Here is a 22,895-nt window from a genome sequence, read left to right as displayed (position 1 = left end):
AAATTACTTTAAAGGCACAACTTGTTCTTGACCCCAAACAGTATTACCCGGATTGCTTTCTCCTCTTTTTCACAGGACTCCATGTGACTGTTGGTTGTCTTCCAAATCAAATTGGTGCTCAAAAGAGGAAAAGGAAATATAAAAGGACAAGCTTCAGTTTTTGAAGATAATTCTCAAAAAAGGAATTTCCAAAATATTATAAGTCATGGCAGCATTTAAGCCCCTTAAGGATTCTGTTCCTGACATTCTGGACTTCAAAATCATGCTTTTGCTGCTGTCTTATCCTGGAGCTTCCCTTGGTAGTTAGGGCCTCCTCACTTACTGGGACATCCTTCTACCCTTGTGACACACTCACCTGCTCCCCTCAGAAAATGACCCCAGAAACTAAGTCTGAGAGTTTGGATAAGTGATGCTGCAGATCTCCATCCCTGCTTCTAGCACTGTGGACAAGGAGATCACTTTCTTTGCCATCAGTGCCAACTGCTGACCAACTGTCATCGTAGAATAGAGCTCATGAGAGCCTGAGAGTGGAAGCACCCTCCTCATTCCCGGAGATCACCAGTTCTGCTTCCAGCCAGGGCATACAAATTTGTGAAATGGGGAGTATAAGAATTATTTAATTAACCTTTTTGGCCTTCCAGTCCTCTGCTTTCTGCCCTAATTTTGGTGCTATGTACCTCTATCCTGAACCCCCTACTCCCATACATGTGTCCTCATTTGGCTTGGTACAACTCCCAAGGACCCCTGCTATGGCATCTCCTGATCCCCACTTTGGGTTCCACTGACCTTCACCTTACACAAGGTCATCCACAAAACCTTGGTTTTTGAAATCAACAATGTCAGGAACAGAGTGCTTGAGGGGCCTAAATGCTGCTATGACTTAATACTTTAGAAATTCCCTTTTTGAGAATTATCTTCAAAAACTGCAGCTTGTCCTTTTAAATTTCCTTTTCCTCCTTTTAGCGTCAATTTAATTTGGAAGACAACCAACAATCAGATTAATGGGAGAAATGACTCTGTGGTAAGGGACTTATTAGCTAACATATTGTTCTAGCTAGAGAACATAGTACCTCATCTTTTTAGGAGTAATAATAATAACTAACATTTGTAAAGCACCTGTGCCAGACACTGTGCTAAATTCTTGAAAATATTATCTCATTTAATACTTAAAACAACCCTATGATGTAGGTGCTATTAGCTCCATTTTACAGCTGAGAAAACTGAGGCAAACAGGTTAAATGACTTACCCAGGGTCACACAGCTAGTAACTGTCCAGAGCTGGATTTGAACTCCCGCCTTTTTGATTTCAAACCCAACACCCTATTCACTGCACCACCTAGTTGCCTCACTGAGTAGAAAGAAGTTTTTTTGTTAAGGTTTTTTTTTTTTTAGTGATTTGGGGCCCCTCAAATCACATCACTAGGAAGCTGCCTGCTTACTAGCCCTGAGGAGGACCAATATGTCTCTGTAGGTGCCATCGCTAATTCAATTTCCTTACACACGCTCTTTGCCTTTGGACAGAGCTGTGAACAATATTTACTGGCAGATGCCAGGTACTTGACTGTTGTTTCGCTTCTTGTCCTTCACATAGGGTCTCAGATGCATGCCTTCCTTCACTTATATCCTGCCCCTTAAAATGTCATTAGTAAGGATATAGCAGGAAAACTTTAAGGGGCAAAAGAATTGGGGCACAAGGGGAGTCTAGGAAAGGAAGAGAAAAAAGAATGCTGACAAACCCGCAGTTTCCAGGACATCGGCAACCATGCCAACCCCTCAGAAAGAATCCTCTTGGAAGAATTAATGAGATATATTAAAAACAAGCCACACATAGATAAAAACCCCTCCTGGGGTGTGGGCTCATGCTTGACTCTATAATCAGGTGTCTGCTTCCATAAGTAACCCAGAGCATCAGCTTGAGAGAGAAGCAAGACCTAATGTCGAGCCTGTTTTAAAATTCAGTCTCTTTCTGGTGGTTAGCTGAGCTCAGCAGGCACTGATGCTGCTAGGCCCCAAGATTCCAGGGTTGGCTGGGAATCCATGTGTATTATTCCCAGCCCTCTACACTGAAATTCCCCCCAGGAGAACCTAGGCTATTGTCTCTAGTCTAGAAAGAGGTTTTTTTTTTCTTTTCTAGAAAGTGAGGCTTCTTTTCTGGAATTGCTTTTGTGGGCCTGAATGTGTTTTTGTCAGGGAAGGTTGAGACCCTTAGGGGTTCTTTAATCTTTCTAAAAAATATTTCAATGACTGTATTTCCACAATTTTGTTTCCTTTGTAATTCCTTGTATCCTATGCATTTTATTTTATGAATTTAAAAACATTATTCTGGTAAGAGGTCCATAGGCTTCACCAAAATGGGGAATGACATAAGAAGGTCAAGAACCCCTGGTTGAGAGGGATGGGTGGGGTAGCCCATCTATCCTGGCATCCCAGCAGCTTCCCTGCCAGCCGCTGCCCAGACATGCTGGTATTGCAGTTGCTTGTTGGGGCAGAGAGGCTGAGAAGGGAATTGGTGCACATCTTGGTAAGCAAATTGAAGTCTTTTTGAAGAAGAGACACAAAGCCTAAAGAATCCTAACCAGAAATAATAAGCATATGTGGGGGGAATTAAAAAGGAAAGGGGAGGCAATCCTGTGGCTTGGATGATTGGTTGTGCATTTGAAGAGTCAGTGTTGCCTAGTGTAAAAATGGCAGTTACTTCCCACAAACCCATGGGGTCTTGGTATGGGCCATATGTGTTGAGTGAACCTATTAATTTCATATAAATCAACACCCTTTCACTTGAGGATTTCAGAGGGTTGCCTCATTGTGTTGAAGTCAGTGGAACTAATTCTTCTGAAGGGAGGCAAAGTTCTTGGGTTGTTTTTTTTTTTTAATCACTAAACATGCAAATCAAACTTTGCCTCACAGAAGTATTTAGAGAGAGAACTCATAAAGCAAGAGATGATTTTAACCAAATTTAACATTTTGATGGGCCCTCGTGAGCTCTGTGAGAAAACCATCTTTCCCTTATAATAGGAATCACATGCAAATTCTTTCCTTTTGACGTGGGCTTTGGGCAAGGAAGAAGCACCTCCGTGCAGGAAGGCCTTGCTTTCCTTTGCCTTTGGATCACAGAAGGCCATTCTTGGTGTGGGGTGAGTATTTTTTTTTCTCCTCCCTTTCAAGTTTCTAAGTTTTAATTTCAAGGGCTCTTTTGTTTTCGCTGTGTCATTTTTCAGTAGTCTGACTCTTCATGACCTCATTTAGGGTTTTCTTGGTAAAAGATACTGGGGTGATTTGCCAGGTTCTTCTCTAGCTCATTACAGATGAAGAAACTGAAGCAAACAGGGTTAAATGACTTGTCCAGGGTCACATAATTAGTGTCTGAGGCCAGATTTGAACTCAGGAAGATGAGACCCTGACTCCAGGCCCAGTACTCTATCCACTGGGTCACCTAGCCACCCCTTCAAGGGCTCTAGTGCTCCTCAAAGCTGGACTGATTTTCTGTTCCTTTGACAATAAAATATCTGGGTAGTTTGTCCCAAAGTGGTCCCAACTTAACATTCCTAATATGTTTCTTAACCATAGCAGATATCAACAGATTGAGAGACTTGGCCACAGGGCCTGTCTTAAATAAACAAAGCTCAGACAAAACTGGTCTTCTTCCTCCTCCTCCTCTTTCTCTTCATCTAGCCTTTCTCCCCTCTCCCCCAAGATTTCTAATGTCTTCATGCTACCCCATTCATCCATCATGCCCATCCCTATCAACCATGGCACTTTGTAGCCAATCTCACTATCGTCCTTCCAATAGGAGCCTAAACACATAAAAAGTAATTTATATAACATTTTTTAGTTTGAAAAATGCATCCTTCTCAACAGATCTGGAAAGTGTATGGTGTAAACATTATTATGCCCATTTTATGAATGAGAAAACAGAGGCTCAGAAAGGATGTAATTCATCCATGAGCACATGGCTAGAAAGGACAGAGCCAGGAAAATCATAAGGGCTGTCTGAATCTGAGTCTAGTGCTCTTTCCATGATACCACATCATCTCATGCATTATGCTTATAGAACAGCATCACCATAATCTTAAAATGCCAGAATGGCAGATTGTTAATTTGGAAGCGTGGTAGAGATGAGAGATATAGAGAAAGGAATTTTAAAAAAGGAAAGGAAAAGAAACATGACAAAAAGCAAATAGCTTCTGCTATTTCTGGTGCTGAGGCAATGTGACACAGTAGAGAGGCTATGGACCTGGGAGTCAGGATGTTTTAGGTTTGAATCCTACCTCTGATCCTTACTAGAGGTGGCCTTGGACAAGCTTTGATATTCAGTTTCTTTATCTGTAAGATGGGGATAATTTCCGTAGTACATACCTATTAAATAAGTTGTGAGCCACAAATGAAGTAATATATGTAAAGTGCTTTGTAAACTTAAAAAGAAATTATGTAATTGTCACTTATTATTTCTAGAGTGGTGGCAACCCTAGTAGTTTATCTCTAGAATTCAGTTGATGGAATTCTCTCCAAAAAGTTATACCTTTAGTGGATCTTTCCTGACCCTTCCTTCAATCAAGTGTCAAGTGTGCTATCCCTTTAGGGCCCTAGTTTTAGCTAATCAGATCAATTAATTCATACTGTGTTGTGATAGTGGAATGCATTAGGCCTCTTAAATAACGTATTTGTATTTTCATAGCTATCTTCAATGTCAGTCCTAAAGAATGAATGATATAGTACTCCCAGACACCATGGCAAGACCAATGGGGAGAGAGATGTTGGAATGGGGAGGGAGAAGAGGACACATATGAAAGAGTATTGCCCCATATCTCACTGGTTCTACCAGCAGGCCAATCTCTTGACCAAATAACAGTGACAGGATGGTGGGTTCCCAGAGTTAATCATGTCGATTCTCACCCTTGTCTGACTATTACCCCATCCATTTTCTTAATCAGTAATTATTGATCTAGGGCCTATGATTCTGGATCAGATCCAAGGTCTGGGTTAATTAGTCAACCAGCACTTTGTCTACATTCTGCACGAGTGATTTTGACATTTGAGCAGTCATGGAACAGGAAATAAGGCTCTTTGGGGATGAGAATACAGGGTACCTATAAGTTCCCAGTCTGCTTCTTGCTTACCTCTCTCATTTTAAAATGAGGCCCAAACCGGAACTGTTGTGCCCCCAGGCAGAACCCTGGAGAACCTTGAGGGAAAACTCCCTTCCTAGAAACAGGTTTCAGTATGTGGGGGGAAAAAAGTTATTGGAAGGTGGCCAGGTGACAGAGAGAGGCCTGCTTGTATGAATGACATAATGAAGAAAGAACAGAGTCGTTTGGCCACATACCATAGATAAACCCTCTATTAGCTGAGAAACTCTACCTAATTGACAGACAGCTTTTTCTTGATCTGATCCTTTATGTTTAATGAGGATATAGACTTCCTCAGGGCAGAAACTGGTGCCTTCCCCCATTACATCCTGCCACCAAAGTGATTTTCCTGAAACAGTTTAACCATGTCTCCTCCTTGTTCAATGAAGTCTAGTAGCCCCCTGTTATCTCTAGGATCATATATAAACTCCTCTATTTGACATCTATATATCTTCATATCGAATCCCCTTCATACCTTTCCAGTCTTCTTAGGCATTAATTTCCTTCTTGTATTCTGTGATCCAGCCATAGTCACTCTTACTCCATTCTTTTGCATAGATTGTACCCCCTGCCTGGAGAACTCTCTCTCCTCACATCTGCTTCTTAGCATCCTTAATTCCCTTCAAGACTCAGCTGAAGCACCCCCTGCTGTATGAAGCTTTTCCTGATTCCCTTAGCAACTAGTTCATTCCCTTTCCAAACTACCTTGTATTTTATATATATATATATATATGTGTGTGTGTGTGTGTGTGTATCTATGTATGTATATATGTGTATGTAAATGAATACTACATATTATCTCTATATTAATATGTGTACATATTATCTCCCTCATTAGAATGTAAGGTTCTTGAGAGCAGGATCTATTTCACTTTAGTTTTTGTATCCTCAGCACTTAGCACACTGTTTGATACATATTAAGTACTTAATAAATGCTTATTAATTGATTGGGCTTGAAATGAATGATTGTCCCAAGGTTTTTTCAGTCACCAGTGAATTTCTTTTATGCCTGCTCTCAGATCTGGTAAAAGGGCAAAGAAGCAACCGCAAGGTACAATGTGCAGCATGATTCACCAGAGCAATAACTAGGTAAGGGAAATAGGGGCTTTGCACAAGGGTGTTATATTTATAGAACACTAAAAACATTTGTAATATTTTAGTAATGTAGAAACAACAAAACTTAATCCTCTTTTCCCCAAGCTGGCTGTAGCAGCAAGCACCCCAAGTGACCTCAGGGTGGCTGCCAACACAGGTTCTTAGATCCGCTTTGATAAAGGAAAGCAACTCAAAATGGGTTAACAAGCTTACTTTAATCAGTGAAATATGTATCATTTACCTAGTTCAGGGGAAAAAGGTCAGCACCCCGAACTTCAGAATATACAGACAGAATTATCAAGACAGAGAAACAGATCAAGTAGACAGTTTCCAAACTGTCCAACCATTACATCCATAATAAATCAACATCTGGGTTTCATCAACATCTGGGTTTTTCAAAGCTGGGGGGCTCTCAACACAGCTTCCTAGAGTCTCATCTGATCAAATCATAGAACACTTCTCAAAGTGAGCCCCAAAACAAAGTTACACATCAGGGCTTATATAGCCTTCTCCTGGCTCAGAGAATGTAACAACCTTATTGACTCACTGCCCAATCAAAAAGTATCTACTGAAAAACAAGCCTCCCACCCAGGCTCCAGGTGCACTTTAGCCTACGGTCAGGGAAGATCTTAAAAATTTACATTCCCATTACACTGGCCTACCCATCAATGTTATAGGATCTTTGACACTCTCCCAGACATCTTTAGTAATGTCCCAGATTCTGCAACGTCCCATTCCCCTATGGCTTTTCCAGTAGGATACTGGAGTCTACTCCACATCCAGTGCTGTTTAGGGGTCTCTACACCCCTTAGAGTCTTCCCAGGCAGTATTCCAGATTCTCCATGTCCATCCCTAACTCGTTTTTTTTTTTCTTTTTTCTTTTTTTTGCTTTTTGGAGGGCAATTGGGGTTAAGTGACTTGCCCAAAGTCACACAGCTAGCAATTGTGTCAAGTGTCTGAGGCTGGATTTGAACTCAGGTCTTCCTGACTTCAGGGCTGGTGCTCTATTCACTGCGCCACCTAGCCACCCCAAATTACCAATAATGTCATTTTTGTTTTTTTTTTTTTTTTGCTTTTTGGAGGGCAATTGGGGTTAAGCGACTTGCCCAAGGTCACACAGCTTTTTGTGTGTGTTCAGTGTCTGAGGCCAGATCTAAACCCAGGTCCTCCTGACTCCAAGGCCAGTGCTCTATTCACTTCACCACCTAGCCGCCCACCTAACTCATTTGTAATGAGGGTATTATTATGCTTGACTTGTCATGGTTGCAAAAATTGCTATTTATTGCTCTAAAATTCTACAAGGTACACTTTCAATAATTGCCCATATTTTGAATTCCTGAGAGTTTTGCTTTCTACTACCTATAGGTGTCATGCCCCTCTATACTCTGCTTTAACAGAAGTTGCTAAGAAGAGAATGAGTTAGGAACTCCATGCCTAGGTTGGTCCCATCCTTAAAGCCAAGATAATACATGAACAGCTAAACAGCTAGTGGACCAAGTAGGCCAGAAATGGCAGAAAAGGTGACAGCCAAGAAAAGAAGCAGGAATAGAGAGAATACTGGGTAATGCACCAGGACAGCATTGTGAATGTTTTCCCCTGGCTGTTATACAAGAGTGGGAGACCCCAGTTGGTTATGTCCTATGAAGACCCATATCCTCTCTATCTCCTAGTGTAGAAGAGAAACATATGGGGATGAATGTCTGTATGGGGGAGCCAGCAGGATCCTGAAGTAACTAGATAGCCAGAACCTCATTTGTGGCTAATCCTTCATCCTCCCTGCTGCATCTGGAAGGGAAGTTTGAGTCAATACATCTCACCTGTTTCTTTTCTTGAACTCCTGGGCTTGGGGATGCTTTCAGACTACTTTAGGTTGCTTAGGTTTGGGAAAGTATGTACTTGTTCAATCTATACTGTAGTTTTTTTTTAAATATACTTAACTTTATTCCTTTTGTTTCACTGGTCATGAGCAAACAACTACAAACAGTTGATTCATGCTTGGTGTGAGCTGATTCAATGATGCCACGCTCATATGATTAGAATCTATTGAAATACAGGATGGAAGGGAAGAGGGTGGAGTCTCCCAGGCAGGGGTTGAGTCAAGAAACTAATTGTATAAATCCATGCAGATTACAGCCTTAGATTAGTGGAATGATCATGGCCATCTAGTAAGGGGCAGAGATAGCAGGTGGAGGGCATTAGCTCTGTGAAAACCATAAAAGGATGGAATTGACCCTTGGCTTTGGTGTTCACTGGATCATGTTACCTTGAGAGTGATAATGAGATCAGCAGCATTTGAACCACATCAAGCAAGTAGTCAGTGTTTCCTTCATTTATAACACCACCAACAAAAATAGATAGCATTTACATAGCTTTTTAAGGTTTGCCCATTGCTTTATATGTGTAAACTCATTTGATCCTGACAATAACCCTGTGAGGTAAATGCTATTATTATCCCCATTTTACATGCTAGGAAACTGAAAGTTGACTTGTGCAGGGTCAACAGAACTAGAAAATATCTGAGGTAGGATTTGAATTCAAATCTACCTGACTCCTAGATTCTATCCACTGAGTCATCTGGTTGCCTAAGAAGAACACAAACAAAAATAATATTTATTTAATGCTTTAAAGTTTGCCACTTACTTAAAACATATGTTTGCTCTTCCCAACAAATCAATGAATTGTCATGATCAGCTGGAGTCACCCAGTCATGTACAACTGGGAGGAAACATTCATAATGGTGACCTAGTACCATTATCTGATACTCTTCCCCCTACCATTCTGTCTCTCTGTCTCTGTCTGTCTCCTTGCTTCTCCTTAGCTACTGCATTTTATTATGCTTACATATGTCATTTGTTTCATGAGCCAAATTACTTGGGTTATAGCAAAAACTCAGGACCTCAGATGCCCAGGAACTCCCAGAGAAACACAATTTTCAAACCTAGGCTAGAGTCCACAAAGACCTTGTCCTAGCTCCTCTTACTATTCTTGCACTTTCCTCCATGACCCCCCACCCACCAGCACAATTCCTATTCAAGTATAATGGATAATCAAGTTTTGATTGCATCATAATTTTAATTATTCTTTTTGGAAGCCGATGATGTTAGATTTCCTAACCTATGTGAAAATACCACATAGCTAAGCTGTTCACAAAGGGGATTAAACTCGTCCATCCTTTGAACTGTCTCATTCTTGTTCATAAGGTTCCTTTTTTTCTCCATTAGACTGACTTACATTGTCTGTAGCACCTCTTATACACTCTGAAACAAGAAAGACCAAATGTGCTGTCTTGGTGTGTGGATCAGCAGGACTTGCCAAATACACATTTAGAGGACAAAATTTCCTGATGAGTTAGGAGAGAACACTTGTTGGATCCTGTCTTTTCACTGAAAAATGTCACTGCTCTGGAAACAAAGGATTTTCTGAAAGGCTGCTTCAGTGAATTGAAAAAGCCCTAGTAGAGGGGCAGCCAGGTGGCTCAGCGAGTAAGAGCACTGGCTCCAGTGTCAGGATGACCTGGGGATCAAATCTGGGCTCAGATACTAAGCACCATACCCAGAAATAACTGGCCATGTAACCCTGAGCAAGTTACTTAACCCCGATTGCTTATAAGGAAAAAAAAAAAAGCCCTACTAGGAAGCAAAAGAACTGGTCTGGATTAAATGAAAAACAAAACAAACAAACAAAAAACCCAACACAAATCAGTGAATTCCTTCTGAGGGTAGTCAGAACTGAGAGCTCAAGGCACTCTATGAAAAGAACCTAAGTAGATCTTCACAGCAGGTCCAGTTATGATTAGAGAACAAAATATGCCGAATAGTAAGTAACATGGTAACCTTTCCTGGAGAGGAATAGAACGTCAAAACTTCAACCAGTTGTCCTACATCCTAGATGTAGAGAGTTTAGACAATGTTTCAAATGATTAAAGATAATTTATTTTCTTCCTTTGAAAAATGTCTGATCATGTCCTTTAATCCATAGGGAATGAATATTGCTCTTGTCGATTTGTATCCATTCTTTTTATATTCTGTTTCTCAAATTTTTTATCAGATATATTTCCCACAAGGACCATTTCTTGTAATTTTTAAAAATCAGGTATATTTTTTATGTCATGAAAAGTTCTTTTTTTTTTATTTTGAGATGTAGCAAGGGTCATTTAATATGATCATTTAGAAGAATTTGGCATAACTGTCCACACAGGAAAAACTAAGTAAATTATCTGTTGTATAAACTGGTGGTTCTTCTCAAAGGCTTGTTGTGGGTTTGCCAAGTATGCCATGGAGTTTTGGATGTTAAGTAATTGCCAATTAAAGAAAATTTACAATTTTATTTCATGGAAATTTTACTATATGTGTATATACATATATGTATATATATAGCATGGTAAGCATAATATTCACAAAATAAATAAACTTGCTCAGTATACATACAATATTAATCTCAAAACATATCAGATCTTGAATTCACAAATAAGTCTATACTTATCTATCATCTATCTATTTATCTCTCTCTCTCTCTCTCTATATATATATATCTATATATATAGCATTATTTTAAGACCACTCCTCCTTATCTAGAAGGCTGTTTATGGCCTTATCCCACCCTGACTGGCTAGGGAATTTTGAACTGCTCCATTTCTGACCTGTGCTGGTTCACCCCTCCTTAGGCAACTTTCTGTTTTACTGCTCCCTCCCTCCCAGTCCCCCAGGCTCAGTCTGTTAGTCCAGAACTTAGTGCAGACACCATATTGGTTTAGTGCACTGAAGTTCAGAATTCCGGAGCTTATTTGATTTTCTCATCATACAGATTAGGAAATTGAGGCAAACAGAGGATAAATGATTTTCCCAGGATTACATAGCTAGTAACACACTTAGAAAAGAGTATTAGTTACATCCAGTTTAAATAAAGCAAGAGAAGAACATTTTTTTTGCTGTTAAGTTGTTTTTCAGTCATGTCTGACTCTCCATGACCCCATTTGGTGTTTCCTTGACAGAGATACTGGAATGGTTTGCCATTTCCTTCTCCAGCTCATTTTATAGAGGAAAAAACTAAGGCAAACAGGATTAAGTGACTTGCCCAGGGTCACACAACTAGTAAGTGTTCAAGGCCAAATTTGAACTCAGGTCTTTCTGACTCTGGGCTTCCTGGCACTCTAATCCTCACTATCTAGCTGCCCCTAAAGAAAGGCATAAAGATTGCCCATTTCTCTGCATCTATTTCTACTCATCACACAAGGCACCCAGAAGTATGCTGGAAACTTGCTTGGGAAAAAAAAAATCCCACCAATTTGCTGGGAGAAAAATGTACACAGGACACACTTTTATGTTTAATCTTAATTGTTAACACTTTCTCCATTGCTTTTTTAAATGTGGACAGTCAACAAAACAATAAATTAAGACTGAATTTGTAGAATTTCCTGGATTCCACTGTGTAAATGCTCACACTGAAAATTTAACAATTGATTTTTTCTTGTTTTGTTTTTTTTGGAGAGGGGAAGGTAGGGTAATTGGGGTTAAGTGACTTGCCCAAGGTCACATGGCTAGTTTTGTGTTGTGTCTGAGGCCAGATTTGAACTCAGGTCCTCCCGACTCCAGGGCCAGTATCTATTCACTGCACCACCTAGCCACTCCTAACAATTGATTTTTGCAAGCCTGCAGGGGCTAGCTGCAGCATACCTCTGAAGTCCCCTGAACAAGACCCCATGATTAAAAACACAGTCGTCTTAGTTTCTGCTTTCCTTTTTAGCTTTTTACCTCTCCAGTCTCCCAGGAGACATGGGTTTTAGGAGGGAAACTGACAATATGGCTATTGCTGCTGTCACAGATGTTTCAGCTGTTATTGGAGGTGGGAGAGGGAAGACCATCACCTTCCTCCTCTAAGTGTGTCCTCTCCCCTTCTTTCTCTCAGTAGTACAGTACAGTGGTAGTACAGTAATACAGTAGAAAACTCTACCTTCCCATTCTGATCTTGTGTTAATTTCCTCTCTTTCCAAGTTGGGAAGATATAGAACTCATAATCTTTAGCAACTTAGGTTCTCTTGCAAAGCGTCCAGTCCAGGCCTGGCCAGGACTATTCCAAAGTTCTTCAGAATATTCCAAAAGCATAGAAAAAGTCATAGTCAATATTAATATTGACTATGAATATACATTGAAAAAGCTTGAGAGGGAAAATGAAACTACATAACTAACCATATACGTAGTTTTTCATCTTTGCATAAGTTTTATGAGAATGGTCTATCTATATTGAGGGCTTCCTTGATGAAAACATGAAAAAGGAACAAACAGGCAAAAGCAACTACTCTTGTTTGGTGACTTGCCTGGTTAGCCCAGATTCAGTAATATGGTGGTACCCTAGAATAGGGTGTATCTCCAGCTAGAATAAACTGTCCAGACTGGGACGGCTCATTCTTTCCTATTAGGGAGATCACTCGTAGTCCAATCCACAGAGGCAGCATCATAAATGGAAATCAGGAAGCAGGGATAGAGGAGAGGATACCTTCCCCAATCCAGGTTCAGAGAAATGACCCTGAGGGTGTTTTTTTGTCTCAATTTTGTTTGCCCTTCTCCATTCTAGGTACATTTAAACTGAGAGTTTGAGCTGTTGGTGACCTTGGAGCCTAATTGCAAGCAGGATGTTGTAGCTTACCTAGGAAAATGGTAGGGAAGCCTAGGAAAACCAGGGAGCCTGGGACTTGAACCTAAAAGAGATTTTGGACTTGGAACTAGGACTATTCTCTATCTGAATGAACCCTGGGAATAGTGGTGCTCATTAAATGCTTATTGACTGACTGATTGGAATATGGCCCTGAAAAGTATAATGCCTGACACAAGTCTCCTATAATATTCATTCTCCCCCCCCCCCATTTTAATGAAACCCATAGTGAGAGTCCCATCACTTTTTGCTAACTTCCTTGTGATAGACTTCAGTTTTCCCCCATTCTTCCACCTTCTAAGAGGAGACTTGATTCTCACTATGCTGCACCCAGATCCCCTCTCTTACTACTCCTAACCTATTCCCTTCCATAGCCCTCTAGGCTGGTTGAAAGACTGAAGAAACCACTTCCTCTTTACTCAAGATAAGAATGCCTTTTTGACTCCTCTTTTGAGCTTCCCCTCCTCCATCAGCAATTTCTTCTGTGTTTTAGTTATTGGGTCCTTATAACTCTTCTAGTTTCTTTAGATGTTCACCCAACCAATGGGAGAGGCTTCATTTTTAATCTTTTTTTAAACAAAACCCTAATCTTGCCAAGAAAAATGAAATCATAGATCATAGGATCATGGATTGTAGAGTCAGAAAAGACCTTAGAGGCCAATGCCTTCATTTTATAGATGAGGAAACTGGGGCCCACAGAAGTAATGCAACCAGGGTCAAAAAGGTAGGATGTGTCTGTCTCAAGAGTTAATCAGGTCCTCAGACTCCAAATACAGCTCTCTATTTACTTCATTATGTTGCTACATTCATTTAATTACTAAGTCTTTTCTTTTTAACTATATTAATTTCCTTGTGCTTCTTTGGTTTGAAATGTTTATAATTCACATATCTGATTCACATCTCATTTCTTTCTAAATAACTCATTCTTTCCTATTGTTGAAAGTCTATTTATTTTAATTGATGATTAGGCTCAGATTTACAGGTTATGTTATTTTGGGAAGCAACCTGATTTTCTTTGCTTTGGGGAATATCATATTATAACCACTCCATTTCGCATTGTTGTAAGGGCAACTAGGTGATAGAGTTCAGGGCCTGGTTTCAGGAGGACTTCTCTTCCTGAGTTCAAATCTGGCCTCAGACACTTACTAGCTGTGTGACCCTGGGTCAGTCACTTAATACTGTTTGCCTCACTTTCCTCATCTGTAAAATGAGCTGAAGAAGGAAACAGAAAACCACCCCACTATCTTTGCCAAGAAAACCCCAAATGGGGTCATGAAGTGTTAAACACAACTGGAATGACTAACAACATCAAAGTCACATATCTGTTTCATATTTCACTTCTTTTAAATAACTCAAATTCTTTCCTATTGTTGAAAGTCTATTTTAGTTGATGATTAGGCTCAGATTTATATGATGTATTATTTTGGAGAGTAGCCTAAATTGCTTTGGGAAATATCATATAATCACTACATTTCTCATAGACAGAGCTCTTTTAATGGATTTTCCTTGAGAGCTAGAAACATTTCAAATATTTTATGTTTTGCAAAAATATGCTGAATTTTGACTACTAAATTTCTGTTGACATAAACTTGAGTTTTTTCTCTTGCAATCATCTGTGGATTCTATCCTTTTGTACCTTGCCCTGTTTCCAATGTTTCTAGGCAATTTTCTTCAATTATTTCTAAACTACAATAATTAAGTTAACTTGCTTTTGTGTTAGGCCTGGGACTTTTAGGTTATCTCTGCACATCTTATTTTCAAGGTCAGTTTTTTTGGTTTGTTTAGAATTCACATGATCTTCCACTGTTGTTGTCTTTTCATAGAATCTTAGATTTAGATCTGGAAGGAACCTTAGTGGTCACTGAATACAGTCACCTCGTTTTTCATGTTAGGAAACTGAGACAGAGCCAAATTAGGTGAATTGCCCAGGGTCACACAGCTGATAAATGTGTGAGGTAGGATTTGAAGTCAAGTAGATTTGAAGTCAAGTCTTTCTGAATCCAAGCCTAAGACCCTATCCATTGTATTAGGGGTTAGTGAACTATGGCCTGTAGGCCAAATAAAATAAAATTTTATTTAAAAGTATAAAAGCTATTTTAATTTGTGGGTCATACAAAAACATGCAGTGAGCCAGATTTGACCCTTGGACAAAAAATTACCAACTCCTGAAATATTCTGCCTTTTGATTTTGTTCCATCAACTTTTCTTCCATTTCTGAATTTTTTAAGTTACAATTCTACCATTCTCCCCTCCAGAAGTTCCACTGTTGGGGTGAAAGTCTCTATAATATGTTCTAAATTATATACTCTTTTGTTTTTCATTTAAATTTTTGCTTTGAGAACTCTTATTTATGCTTCAAATTCCATCTTTTTATAATTTAATTTTTTCTTATGTTTATGAATAATTCTTTGTGTCTGGCCATTATTCCATTATTTCTCACGGTTCTATAGGGATTGCTGTATTGATGTAATTTTATTGGGGGGGTATTTATCCTTTCCTGTATATTTACAAATTGTTATGCTGTTTTCTTTGTTGTTGTTCATTGTTCCTTCTTTCTTAATAAGTCTTACTGATGGCTTATTTGCTTGGAGGATAGATAGCTTATATCTATTATTTCTCTCAACCTCCTGTCTGCTTTCTTTTTTGTTCCATATAGATTTGTAAAAAATCTCCTCATTGTTTGACCTCTCATCCACCCACTATCACTCACTTTATTTTATCTATACCACTGCTTCAGTGCTTCACACAAGAAGGTAGGGTCTGATTAGATCCTATGTGGAAACTCAATGAACTTCGGGTCAAGATGGTGGAATAAATAGGAACAGAAGAGCCCAATTCCCATACATATATTCCAGAAAAGGTAATATAAAAGATTGCCAGATTGAATAATGGTAAAATTATAGTAACTGGCAAAAGGAGATACCCCAAAACCTGTAGGGATTAATGTGGGGACCAAACCAGAGTAACTGAGTAATTCAAGTTCTGTGCTCAGAAGCCTCTCATAACCCCAGAGCACTTCAGCCAGGAACCCCCAAAGTGGGGTCAAGCATGCTCTTGACTTTGGAACCAAAGGACCAGAATTGTATAGCAAGGAGGTTCCAGAATAGAAAAATACCCACAAAACTTTGGACCTGATGTGGAGAGGCGACTCTGCTAAGTGGCAAAGCTCCTAGAGGACTCAGATGAGTTACATGCCCTGAGGGCTCTGAAAGTTTGTAGCAGGCTGACACCAGCTGCTGCTGATCAGTCTCAAAGGGATCAATCCTCTGTACCTGGAAGATATGCAAAAGCTTGGCACCTGTGAGCATTTGATGCACAGCAGATACTATTAGATAAGAGGGCCAAAAGAAGAACTCAAGAAAGGGGCCACCATTTCATCTGAGAATACAGGAAGACAGAGCCTGATCTTGGCAAAAAAAAAAATCCCAATATGGGCAATAAAGCTCTAAAATATGAAGAAAATTTCAGCAACAATGAGATTTTATGGATCCAAGGATATCCAGGACAAAAGGCTAGAGGTAAAAAGTAACTCCACAAAGACTATGGGCAGAGCCTCAGATAGAGGCATGGCTTAACCACCAGATCTGTTAGATTTCCTGGAAGAGATTAAACAGTAAAAGGAAAACTGGAAAAGAGTCTGGCAGAAATTAGGTGTAGACCAGCATTTATATGATATACAAAAACAAACTTCAAATAAATTACAAGCTCCTCGAGGAGCTTCTTTTTGTATCCCCGTGTTCAACATAGTGCCCAACACAGTGTCCAGCACATGGTAGGTGCTTCATAAGTGTTTGATTGATAGATCAATTGGTAAATTACATCAATATAAATTGATATGCCCTAAACAAATTAAAAGGGCAGGAAAGGAAATGTTTTTGCAGCTTTTGATAGGGAAAGAATTCATGATTAAATGAGAGATAGATAGGGCAACAGAAGATAAAATAGACAATTTTATTACATAACATTGGAAGGGTTTTGTTCAATCAAAATTGATGCAGCTAAATTTAGAAGGGATATAGATAATTGGGAAAGATCTTGGTAGCAAGTTTCTCTGACAGAGGTCTCATACCCAAGGTATATAAGGAATTTATTGTTGTGTGTGTTTGTGTTCGTGTGAAAGAGCCATTAGGTGGCATGATAGATAGAGTACTACCGTGTTTCCCCGATAATAAGACACTGTCTTATTAATTTTTTTGGAAAGAAAAACACCAGAGGGCTTATTTTCAGGGGAGGGCTTATGTTGTCCTGCCTCAGCTCTCCTCCGCGGCACTGCTCTCAATGGCGCCAGCAAGCAAATCACTGGGGAAGAACAGGATGATGCGCTCACTGCTGCAGCTCTGATTGGATGCAGCTCGGAGCACAGCGTGCGTTTCACAGGGGGCGGGGGGGGACGGTGCATACAGAGGGTACCGTAATGTAGCGTGTAGCACAGGGGATCACCTTCACTACAGTAGCAATCTCAATAGGGCTTATTTTCGGGGGAGGGCTTATTTTAGAGGAATCTTACACAGTAAGGGGAGGGCTTATTTTCGGGATAGGTCTTATTATCGGGGAAACACAGTAGGCTTGGAGTCTGGAAGACCTGAGTTCAAATTTGGCCTCAGATACTTACTAGCTCTGTAACACTTGGCAAGTCACTTAACCTGTTTGTCTCATTTTGCTCAATTGTAAAATGGGAATAACAACAGAACTTAAGCCTCATAAAATTGTTTTGATTTTTTGCTTTTTGGAGGGCAATTGGGGTTAAGTGACTTGCCCAAAGTCACACAGCTAGTAAGTGTGTCAAGTGTGTGAGGCGGCATTTGAACTCAGATCCTCCTGCCTCCAGGGCTGGTGCTCTATTCACTGTGCCACCTAGTTGCCCCAAGCCTCATAGAATTGTTAAGAGGATCATCACACGAATTATTTATAATGTGCTGGGCACTCAGTAACCTCTATATTAGTGTTTGTTCCCAATAGATAAACGTTCAAAGGATATAACAAATCAGTATCCAGAGGAAGAAATTCAAGCTGCCAATAGGTGTGAAAAAATCATTAATTATTTAAAAAATGCAAATTAAAACAACTTGATGGTTCTCCCTTATACTAATCAAATCAGTAAAGAAGACAAAAAAAGAAAAATGTCAAATGTTGGAATCTATGGGGAAGCAGGCAAATTAATGCCCTAATGGTGGAACTGTGGATTGGTCCAGTTATTCTGGAATGAAATTCACAAGTATACCTCAGTTTTACTAAACTCTCTCTATCCTTTGACCCAGAGACACCATTACCAGACCTATACCCCAAAGAGATTAAAAAAAGAGAGGATTCATGTGTACAAAAATATATATCTATAACAGATCTTGGTGGTGGTAAAAATTGGAAGCTAAAGAGATACCCATCAATTGGGGAATGGCTGAACAAACTTTGGTATAGGAATATAATACAATATTATTGTGCTATAAGAAATTATGAAAGGGATAGTTTCAGAGGAACCTGGGAATACTTTTATGAACTGATGCAGAATGAAGTGGGCAGAACCAGGAGAACAATTTGTGAGATAACAACATTGTAAAGACATACAGCTTTGAAAGACTTGTGAACTTTTATCCAGTAATGAAAACCAGAGTTGGCAAAGGACCAGTGATGAAGCATGGTGCTTTCTTCTTGATAGAGAAGTTATTGTCACCAGGTGCAGAATAAGAAATATATTTTCAGATATAGCCATTTAGTGGATTTGTTTTGATGGACTGCACACATTTGTTAGAAGGGCTTTTTTTTTCTATTTTTCTTTTTTTTGGGGGGGGGAGATTTGGAGAGCAATAATATTATCAGAAAGAAGAAGAAAAGAATTATTGGAAAACTTTTAAAATGAACAGAAGGAAATTCAGAAGGAAACACAGATTGAATAGGCCAGCTTTTGAAGTAACATTTAGTTTATTATATATTTAAAAAGTCAAGCTGGATATAGTAGAGATTCATGGTTTCACTTCGAGTCCCCAATATCTTATCTGCTCAGATATTGAATTCAGAAAAAAAAAGTTCTAAATAATGTTCAGAATAGAAGTTTGGAGTAAAGCAAAACTATTAAAAAGAAACTCAACAGGAAAATAACTATAGCTAGTTTTATATCCCAACTTGTTCCCTAAGCAGAGAAATCTCCCAGCATGGCAACAGATCTGGTTCTGCTCTTCTGAGTCTCTCCCTTCTCCCCAAGCGTCCACTCTTTCCATCATGGGGTTAAACATGTTTAATGTTCTCCCTTAATTAAGGGTCAAGGTGAAGGGATTAGATTGGGTCACTTCTTAGAGGGGACAGGATAGAAACTGCCAACACCACTAAGCTCAAAATGCAACCTAGTCAGGGTCAATCATATGGGGTATAGGATGGTATGGGCATTATTAAAGGGAATTTGTGTTTCACGTACCCCTCTGCTATCCTTTCAGAAAGTTTTACATAGAGTATAGTACTTTATTCTCTTTTCATAATTTTAATTTCTGTATTTGGCACATTTCTTATTTTGAGAGGGCAGAGGAAGGAGTTTTACTGAAAAGCAGCCCCTCACTTCACCATCTGGACATAAATTCTAGTTGCCCTCCTCCAGATGTATTCCAGCTTGTCTTTACCTTTCTCAAATGTGTTGCTCAGAACTAAATACAGTACAGTTATCTAGATGTGACCAAAATTGATCATGCCACAACTATTGCCTCCCTTTTGCTGGACAAAATGCATTTCAGTTTGGTCTAAGGTAGCAATCAGATTAATGGGCTGCATTATCACACTTTTTACTCTGATAGAGCCATAGTAAATGAACCTCCCCCACTTCTTATCTCAAAAAAATTATCATTTAACCATATAGTGCTAAATATTGCCCTCAAGTCAATGGAGGAGAGGGTGGAGGATGCTTGGAACGCTGCCCCCATGAAGGGAGAGATCCCAAAAGGTTGCAGAAGGTCACCTAATGTAAATCTTTTCACCCTCTGAATTTTGGTGCCCTGGGCAAGACCACCTTGTTGTGGTTCTACCTTGTTGTGGTTCTACTCCCTTCCTGGTTGTAAATTACACACCTTTGGAAGGTTCCTTTATTCTCTCAGATCAACAAAATAATGTGATACCCAGAAATAGCAATTTCTCAAATCATGTCAGTGGACTCTGAGAATGGTTACAACTTCCAAGAGTGATTCAAATTACTCAGAAGTAATTTAGGGTTGGAATTGGCCAATGTCTGCAAAGTCTTTTGTGTTGACTGGCAGGAAGAAGCAATAGAAAGGTAAGTCATTAAAATGACTCTCAAGGTTAATGAGCTGAGCAGGCCTCCTAGGTAACAGGAGGGAATGTGGTAAGTCCTCTTTCCACAGCAACTCAGCCTCATTACTCTTGACTTTCCTTTCAAGGACAATTTTATGCCATCTTTTGCTGACTTTTAACTATTTAAAGTGCCACAATTTCACTAGTTGAGTAGACAGACAATGCTACCATAATGACTTTCAGGATTTGTCTTTTCATTCAAGTAAACGTTTGAATTTAGGGCCATAGGCTTGAAGAAAATGCCAAGTTCATCTAATGGAGATTTCCTTAGGACAGTAAAACATCAGGTGAAGTAAATGGCCTTTCAACTTTGGGATGTTGAAAGGGGTATGAAGGCAACTTCTTTGGGGAATGGAGGTGACCTATTTACATAGATTATTGCCAGTTGCCAGTGAAATTCAATTGGCTCTGAAAATATGGAGGCAATACAAAAGACTGAGAAAAGTCAGCCAGTCAATAAACATTTATTCTTTTTTATTTTTGCTTTTTTTTTTTTGGAGGGGGGAAGGCAGGGCAATTGGGATTAAGCGACTTGTCCAAGGTCACATGGCTAGTAAGTGTTAAGTGTCTGAGGTCAGATTTGAACTCAGGTCCTCCTGACTCCAGAGCCAGTGCTCTATTCACTGCGTCACCTAGCTGCCCCCAAAAAACATTTATTAAGCACCAACTATGTATTTAGCACTGTGCTAAACAATGGAGTTACAAAGAAAGGCAAAAAAGAGTCCCAGCCTTATGGGAGCTCACAATCTAAGGGGGGGGGGGAGACAACCTGAAAACAACTACATACAAATACACTCTATGCAGGATAAATAAGAAATAATCAACAGAGGAAAGACAATAGAATTAAGAGGGGTTGGGAAAGGCTTCTGTAGCGGCAAGCACCCCAAGCATCCTCAGGGTGGCTGCCCATACAGGTTCTTGGATCTGCTTTGTTAAAGGAAAGCAACTCAAAATGGGTTAACAAGCTTACTTTAATCAGTCAGACATATATTGTTTACCTTGTTCAGGGGAGAAGGTCAGCACCCCGAACTTCAAAGTATACAGGCAGAATTATCAAGACAGAAACAGATCAAGTAGACAGATTTCCAAACTGTCCAACCGTTACATCCATACCCAGTCAACATCTGGGTTTCCACATCTGGGTTTTTCAAAGCCGGGGGGGCCCTGGACAACGGCTTCCCAGAATACAGATCAAATCACAGAACACTTCTCAAAGTGAGCCCCCAAAACAAAGCTACACATCAGGGCTTATATAGCCTTCTCCTGGCTCAGAGAATGTAACAACTTTATTGACCCACTGGCCAATCAAAAAGTATCTACTGAAAAACAAGCCTCCCACCCCAGGATTCAGGTGCACTTTAGCCTAGGGGCAGGGAAGATCTTCCAAATTTGCATTCCCATTACAGCTTCCTATAGAAGATGAGATTTTAGTTGAAGGAAGCCAGGAGGGGCAGGTGAAGAAGAGCTTTCCACACACAAGGGAGAGCCAGTAAACATGCTTGCATCCCAAAGATGGAACATCTTGTTTGAGAGACAGTGAGGCATCCAGTATCACTGAATAGAGGAGGGTGTAAGTTTTAAGAAATATGAAAAGAGAGCAGGTTGGGGTTAGGGTTTTGAACTCCAAAAAGGATTTTGTATTTGTTCCTGAAGGTGACAGGGAACTATTGGAGCTTATTAAGTGGGAAGCAGGGGTGGATGGGAGGCATGTGATACAGCTGGACCTGTGCTTTAGGAAAACCACTTTAGCAGCTAAATGGAAGATGGACTAGAGTGGGGAAAGACATATAGCAGAGAGACCAACTATTGCAATAATCTAGGCATGAATAGATAAGGACCTTCCTGAACAAGGGTAATGTTAACCTTCTCTTCTTTACTCCTGGTAGGCACTCTGCAAGTTCAGTGACTATGTCAAAGAAGTATAGTTCCTTTTGTTTTCCCACTAGGAATCCAGCTCTTAGTTCAAACATTCATAGGATACATAGAAGCAACATGGTATAATGGGTAAAGTGCTAGACCTGGAGTCAGGAAGACTTAGTTTGGATTCCACTTCAGACCCTGGCTAGCTCTGTAGGATTCTGGCCAAGTCACTTACTATCATTGTGCCTCAGGTCCCTCATTTGTAAAATGAAGGAGTTGGACTAGAAGACCTCTAATGCCCTTTCTAGTTTTAACTCTGTGATCTTGGGGTAGGAGGGAGGAATGTGGAGTTTGTGGTTTTTACATTTCCTTTTTTTTCAGCGTGGTGTAGAGGGGAGAGCATCATACTAAGAATCAGAAAGATTTGGGTTCACATCCTCACTCAGACACTTACCAGCTGTGTGACCCTGCATAAGATACCTAACTACTCTGTCTGCACCTTAGTTTCCTCATCTATAAAATGAGAGGGGAGGTGGGGGGGCAGTTTCATTGGTTCCTAAATATAATTCTTTAGTTCTAAATCTGTGATCAAATGAAAAGAACATTGAATTGAGAGTTAGCAGAGTAACTTTGGAAATACTCAAACTCTTGGAGTCTCAGCTATAAAAATAAAGGGATGTGGGGTTGGACTAAATGATCCCTAAGTGCTCTTCTAGCTTCTGGTCTTAAAAGAGGAACTGAGGGGTAAGGATATTCCTGGATTTTAGATGAGAATAGACCCCTTCACTTTTACCTCAAAAGGAGTGAAAATGTCCTCACAAGAGAGAGAGAGAGAGAGAGAGAGAGAGAGAGAGAGAGAGAGAGAGAGAGAGAGCGAGA

The 22,895-nt window shown here is 39.9% G+C and overlaps 1 long non-coding RNA gene across 3 annotated transcripts in view; it reads left to right on the top strand.

Annotated features, from left to right (window-relative positions):
- The first annotated feature begins 2,795 nt into the window (after positions 1 to 2,795).
- LOC138143640 (uncharacterized) overlaps positions 2,796 to 22,895 on the top strand; it is a 288,388-nt gene continuing 268,288 nt past the window's right edge. For all 3 annotated transcript variants that reach the window (XR_011163763.1, XR_011163764.1, XR_011163765.1), the window contains exon 1: positions 2,796 to 3,134. This is a non-coding gene — a long non-coding RNA (uncharacterized lncRNA). The remainder of the gene's footprint in view (positions 3,135 to 22,895) is intronic.

Source organism: Petaurus breviceps, unplaced genomic scaffold, assembly GCF_028583685.1.
Source record: "Petaurus breviceps papuanus isolate PSGF00001 unplaced genomic scaffold, PetGlider_PUasm1.0 90650, whole genome shotgun sequence".
NCBI lineage: Eukaryota > Metazoa > Chordata > Mammalia > Diprotodontia > Petauridae > Petaurus > Petaurus breviceps.
This window is presented reverse-complemented; position numbering and strand designations above follow the sequence as displayed.